The sequence below is a fragment of the Aplysia californica genome, unplaced genomic scaffold (genome assembly GCF_000002075.1).
Source record: "Aplysia californica isolate F4 #8 unplaced genomic scaffold, AplCal3.0 scaffold00526, whole genome shotgun sequence".
NCBI classification, from domain to species: Eukaryota; Metazoa; Mollusca; class Gastropoda; order Aplysiida; family Aplysiidae; genus Aplysia; species Aplysia californica.
Window position 1 is genome coordinate 189,144 of NW_004797796.1, and position 6,706 is coordinate 195,849.

Consider the following 6,706-nt stretch of genomic DNA (forward strand, 5'->3'; position numbering starts at 1 on the left):
GTGTGTATGTGTATGTGTGTGGGAGGGGGGAGGGAGTGGGCGAGAAATGCAAAATAATATAGAACAATGTAACGAGTATCAACCTGCCTACTAACAAAGGCTCAGAGTTGGCTAAATCCAGTTCAGGCCTTCGTGTGCGCTTCAAATTACAGCGAGCGGGCCAGTGAAAAGAAGCTTCACTTCAAACGAACAACGAAAGAGTGAGTTTCACAAAAGCGTAACGAATCGTTTCCAAATGCATAACCTTCTCCTCTCGTCTATCAACGCCATTTTAGCAGCCATTTTGACCCTTCATTTGCAGTTAAGCTGAAAATGTTCTGGAACATAAACTGTCAGCCAACTCGGCAATACTCTGAAGTCACTCTCCGGCCTATAAAAATGTCTTCTTTTCCGCTGCGCTCTTCAAGCGGCGTATCCCCAAAGAGAACGCTTTATTAACCCAAAATATTTGCTCTGTTCTCCCGGACTTTTCACTCACGCTTGTGCTCCCACGCTGTGTCTATTTTCCTCGACTTGATTGTTGGTCTAGACTCGGCCTCAAGATGCCACAGAACCTGGCCTTAATCAGAGTAGACCAAAGGGATCTCTTTTAGTTTCGTAAGACGTCCGATTTGTTTCCGTACATGTGCTTTTGTTTTAGTAAAAGTTTTCATGCACTTTCAGTTGTTTTGTTGTTGTTGTTGTTGTTGTTGTTGTTGTTGTTGTTGTTGTTGTTGTTGTTGTTGTTCCTGTTGTTGTTGTTGTTTTGGGGGGAGGCGGGTGAGTGGGGAGAGGATATTGGTATTTCAGTCTTTCTCTTGGGATGCTGTATCCCTCTCAGCCTGGGTTGGCTCTGACAGGCATGGTTGAAGCCCACCTCCTAAATCATCTAAATTGTGTCGATTGGGGCGTAAAACGACACTGTCATTAAATAAAACACAAATGAATGAATGAATGAATGAATAAATAAATAAATAAATAAATAAATAAGAGAACTGTCCAGCACTGTACTCGTCGCGTGAAGTGCGGGCCCGCTCACAAGCTGCAGAAGCACCAAGAGGTAGCTCGTTTTTTGAAGTTTTAATAGGAGTTTTACGGCACTTGCAACACAAAAAGATCATATAAGTGCCAAAGATTAGAGGTGTTACAAGAGAGTAATAAACACGAAAAAGGAGGAGCACAGATCAGGATGATAGATATTTAATTGGAAAGAAGGAGCAAACCACATCAGAGCACCCACCAACCGCCTGCTAGCTCGTGTTTCTAAAACGGAAACAGTAGAGATAAAAGCTTTTCAACCTGTGAGTGGTGTTGATATCTTTGCACAGTTGGATGAAACAATGCGCCGTCTCAGAAAATTAACCCTCTGGAACATGCTGTTTAGAAAAACCATCTCTTTCAATCTATCCCTTTACCTATCTACCTTTCTGTCGTTACATCAAGTCTCCCCTATCTCTCTCCCAGTCTGTGTCTATCTGTTTCTCTCCCTACCTATCTATCTGTTTATCTATCTATCTATCTATCTATCTATCTATCTATCTATCTATCTATCTATCTATCTATCTATCTATCTATCTATCTATCTATCTGTGTGTGTGTCTGTCTCTCTGTTTCTCTGTCTCTCTGTCTCTTTCTTTTTCTGTCTCTCAGCTTCCTATCTGTCTCTCTATAATAATATATATCTACCTGGCTGTCTTTTGATCAACCCCCCCCCCCCCCCCCCCACTATATCTCCGTCTTTTTCTTTCTTTTTTTTCTCTCTTTCTCTTTTTCTTCTCCATCCCCTCTCCTCCCTCTTCCTTCCCTCTCCCCTTCCAGTTCCCCCCTCCCTTTATTTCTGACTGCTAACCCACCACCACTAGCAGGCAAGTCGCGCGTGGGTCTAGGAGAAATAGATTCCAAGATCTCTTCCCTCTTCAGATGTGATCAGCAGATATCCCCCCCCCCCCATCCCCCGAGTTGTTTCCCCTGTCTATCTATTTATCTATCTATCTATCTATCTATCTATCTATCTATCTATCTATCTATCTATCTATCTATCTATCTATCTATCTATCTATCTATCTATCTTTCTCAGGGGCGAAGGCTGACTTGTTTGACAGGGTAATCAAAGTGAAATGGGACCAGATATGGCCTGTAGATATCACACAAGAATCTTACTCGAGGCGGCGACTCTGAGTTGTGAATGAAAACAAATCCGGAATTCATATTGTATGTTCAACCGCCAAAATAATCGGGAAAGTATCTTATTAAATATCAGTTCCCACTAAAATTAAACTTAACTTTAGATGTGATAACATAAACACAAAGCAAAGAAGCAGAGATGTCAGTACTAGATCTATATGTTATAGATCTACCAGTGAGTCTAACTCTTTGGTAGAACATGACAATTACTATTTTTTAAATTTCACATTTGGCTGTTTTTGTTAGCCTTTCGCGGCCAGGAGCTGGTGTCATAATCGAGGTCACGATCTGATTATAGGACGGTAAAAAGTCGAGGGAAAAAAACAAGCACAAGCAGCACAGTCAAGAGATTATTAAGAGTTAGTTCCCCTCACAATTGTGAGGTAGACTCGACCAGTGTTAGTTAGCTTACTTAATCAGAGCTTGTGATTGATTTTAACTGTGGCCCCAAAGGGGTGAACAGGGTATATGTGGCAATGAAACAGCTTTGACTGCCATGCACATGTTCCCTTCAACTCTATTCCAGCCTCACTTTAAGCTTACTTAATCAAAGCTTGCGACTGCTTATGGAGTGGCCCGAGAGGGGTGAGGAAGCTATTTCTGTTGCCGTGAAACCGTTTTGAATGTTAGGCATACTGTTCGTTGTTGGTTACGAACGTCTTTTTACATTTAATTTATGAGGTTTACGTTTGAGGATGAATTTGACAGCGACAATGTTTCAAAATTAGAAAGGGAAGCAGTGATTATTTGATATATAGACGCTTCGCCCCTGATCTTTCTATCTATCTATCGCTTAGCGCTAGCTAGCTATCTTCCCTTTGATGAAGTCCCCACTATCTCCCTGTCTTTTTCTTTCTATCTCTCCACACTGCCCCTTACCCCCTCCCCCCCCCCCTTTATTTGTGACCGCCAACCCACCACCACCAGCAGGCAAGACTTAGTCGCGCGTGGGTCTAGGGGAAACAGATTCGAAGATCTCTTCCCTCCTCAGATGTGATCAGCAGATATCCCCCCAAGTTGTTTCCCCTGGCCTGGCAGGGTGTGGAAAGGAAACATCAGCGGTGGAGCCACTGGCCGGAACACTGTTTTCATAAAGCTGCTTTCACTTCGCCCGCGTTGAGAACACCAGGGTCGCCGGCCGTCCCAAGGCAAAGCGCTAAAGGAGGAGGGACTGTGATGCTGAGGAGATGTTGATCTGTCTTGAGTACAGTAGATCTACGTTGCTTCTTCTTAAACCCGAGAGCGAAAAAGCCAGGAGACTGCATATTTGTGCAATGTATGTTATTGTATCTTTTTTGTTTTGTTTTCTTTGTTTTGTTTCTTGTTTGTTTTGTTTGTTTGTTGTTGTTGTTGTTGTTGTTGTTGTTGTTGTTGTTTTGCTTTATTTTAGGGGGGGGGCGGGTAGGGGGTCTTTGAATTCTGCTTTTCGTTTTTGTTTTCGTTGGGGCTTTTTTTGTTTCGGGGAGGGGGGGGGGGTAACGTTTATGATTTATCGAATGTTTGCTCTAATATGCAGTGCATACACTTTTTTGTTTTGTTTCATTCATAGGATTTTTTATGTGTAAATATACTCATCTTTCCAAGGGTACCAGGGTTGCTCATGCTGTTTTCTTGTGTCTTGCCAGTTAAGCTGAAGGCACTAATAGTTAATAAGCGGAAAGGAGCTAAACAAATATTAATTACTGGATTGATTTGTGTATTGCCATCCGTCCATCAGATTTACAAATCTAATTTGTCAGAATAAGGTTCTACAAACATCCAACTCAGTTGATGTTTAACAGTGACAGGGATTTAAAAACAAAAGACCAAACAAAAAACAAAAACAAAACATATGAGCAACAACCACTATCCTCTTAGATTGAAAAGTGCGTTGCTTTTGAAAAGTGAAAAGTAAAAACTAATTGAAGTGGCTAGGACAAATGTGCCACGACGCGGTGAAATCAGGCGCTCGTCAGTTTGGTGGCTTGTGGAGTTGTTCGTATCATGTTAAAGCTTGTTCATTTATCTTAATTTTGATGGGAAAAAACCTGCCCATCTATCTTGAATAAAAGTCGAGATATTTGTGATTGGCGGAGGTGGGGTTTCCATGTGCCAGAGGTAAAATTAGCGAGAAAATGGCCTCTAGAATTTGATTGATTCCAGTATTCGAGTATACTTGGAAACTGTAAATGTGCGTTTGTTTTGCCTTTGATCATCCTGTTTCAGTAAAAATCCATACAGAAATGTTTTAATGGACATAAACGGTGTTAAACCGAAAACATTGTTGAAAATTACCCAACGAACAGGAAAATGCCGATTTCTTCAATTCCATTATTTTGACGAGCGCATGATTTCACCACGATGCCGCCCAAATAGAAACCTTCCAAAAGAAAACAGCGGGCGGGTACAGAAACAGCACAGGACAAACTCAGGGAACAGATTATGTTTTTTTAGGGGAGGGAGAAAGTGAAACATGGTAGGGCATGTTATCTGGGAAAAGTTCTTGGAGAAATCATACTTATTATGGGAATCTAATAATCTGACAAATGGAGCCTGATCGGAAACAGGCAAGACAAGATGTCGGAAAGACGTCAGAAAAATCAGGTGATATTTCTCGTCAGTCCAGTTTCTGCATTTAAGGATTTAGAAAATTGTAATTTAATCCTTTTTCTCTTTATTCCCTTTGGGGGGGGGGGCGGTGGGAGAGAGACTCGAAAAATAACATTTTGAATCACTCCAGCATGCGTTTACCTTTTCATTACAGAATTGTCTCCACAAGACGCTAACTTCTATACACCCTCTTCCAGTCGCAATCTTTTGTTTAGATTAGGAATACATTAGCGCTATAGCCAAGACTTAGCGTCTACACATTAGTAAGCTTCAGGTTTACTTTTTTTTATTATCTTATCACGTCTTAAACAAAGACACTGTGCTTATGAAGAGTTTGTAAGTGTGCTAATGGTTAGGCTACTGGATCTGTAATCGTGAGATTATAGCTTCGAGGGTTCGAGCCTCAGCTCGGTCTGACGTTGTGTCTTTGGGAAAGGCACTTCACACGACTTTCCCATTTGGCTCGGTCCTTTTGGAGATGGACATTAAACTCGGAGAGCCTGCCTCTTAAGTAACCTGATAGTGTTGATAGGGGTGTTAAACCTACACCATTTCACTTTTCCTTTACGTGAAATTTTAAAGTGCTTTCGCTAAGGGAAACAATGTGCATGTGTCGCCGGACTCGTCAAAACTGAAAGGACCGCCACAACTTTCGATACACTGAGGCAGGTAAACTTCATTGAGCTTGAAGCTCTCGAGACAAAAACACTAATGGGTTTTCTATATGCTGACAAAAGAAAAATCCTGACAAACACTTAAACCAGGGTATGATGTGGTTGGGTTTTTCAGTATTATACAAACAATTTGTTCGACGGGAGCAACAAATAATCTTTTCCTATCTCAAAACGTACACAGAAAATTGGATAGAGAGTCAAGGAAAAAGTCACAAATGACCCAGTTTCAAGACTGCTTTGCTAAGAATCCTAACGACAGATGCTTGCATAGCGGTCTAGCATGATCTAATGGAGTGTGGTCTGGTACCGTTCCCTCCTTCTTTCCTATCAAACATCTATCGTCTTTATCTCTCCTTTTCTCTTTATATTGCTGTCTAGTGACACTACACCATTGATTTTCACCACTTGCATGACTTATTTGTGTTGCAAGTACTGTAAAACTCTCACAAGACCTAAACTCAAACTTTGCGGTCACTTGGCGCAATAATGCGCCGGTGAAATTGATCCGTTCTGGTCACCTGGTGCAGTTCTCCACCAGGCCCGAGAAGTTCGTTGTAGTCGCTCTCCTGGCTGGGTGACCAGATGGGGTATTTTGTACTGCTGGCTGTGTGACTGCAAAGTCTTATAACCGTGACTCCAAGCATTCAATAGACTTGCCAAACACTCCAGATATATGTGAACTCCGTCGATTTCCAAGAACGTTGAGAGAAACACGTCCGAGGAAGACGTGAAGAATGCAATTCCCGCCAATTTTTCCCATCATTAGGAAAATATGCATTCGTTACAGCGTGGTGAGCTTAAAAAAGATCCGGGGATATTGCAACATTGCAACAAACTGGCACTAATTATCAATTCAAAAACGTCGTCCCGGCCCATTTTTCAAGAGTAAATGTCGCAGTTTTCTTAAACGGGAATCCCGATGAATGAAATAGACGGCATGTGTCTGCATATCCCTCCTCACATTGAGTCGTGAAAGTAGCGCTAGACATGCTGGCAAAAAAGCTACAGGTAGGCGGTTTACGTTGATATGTTTTGCCCAGAAATGTGAGATGTTAACACAGGGAAACAACAATTCGGGCAATTTTGTGATCATTAACGAAACAATAAAGTAGCTTTATGTGCGTGGTGAGAAATTCATTAATTTGACTCATCCGTCGGTGGTGCCAGCAGTGGAACGCGATGTCTCTTGTTTCTTCTTCTTCTTCTTTTTCTTCTTCTTCTTCTTCTTCTTCTCCTTCTCCTTCTCTTTCTCCTTCTCCTTCTCCTTCTCCTTCTCCTTC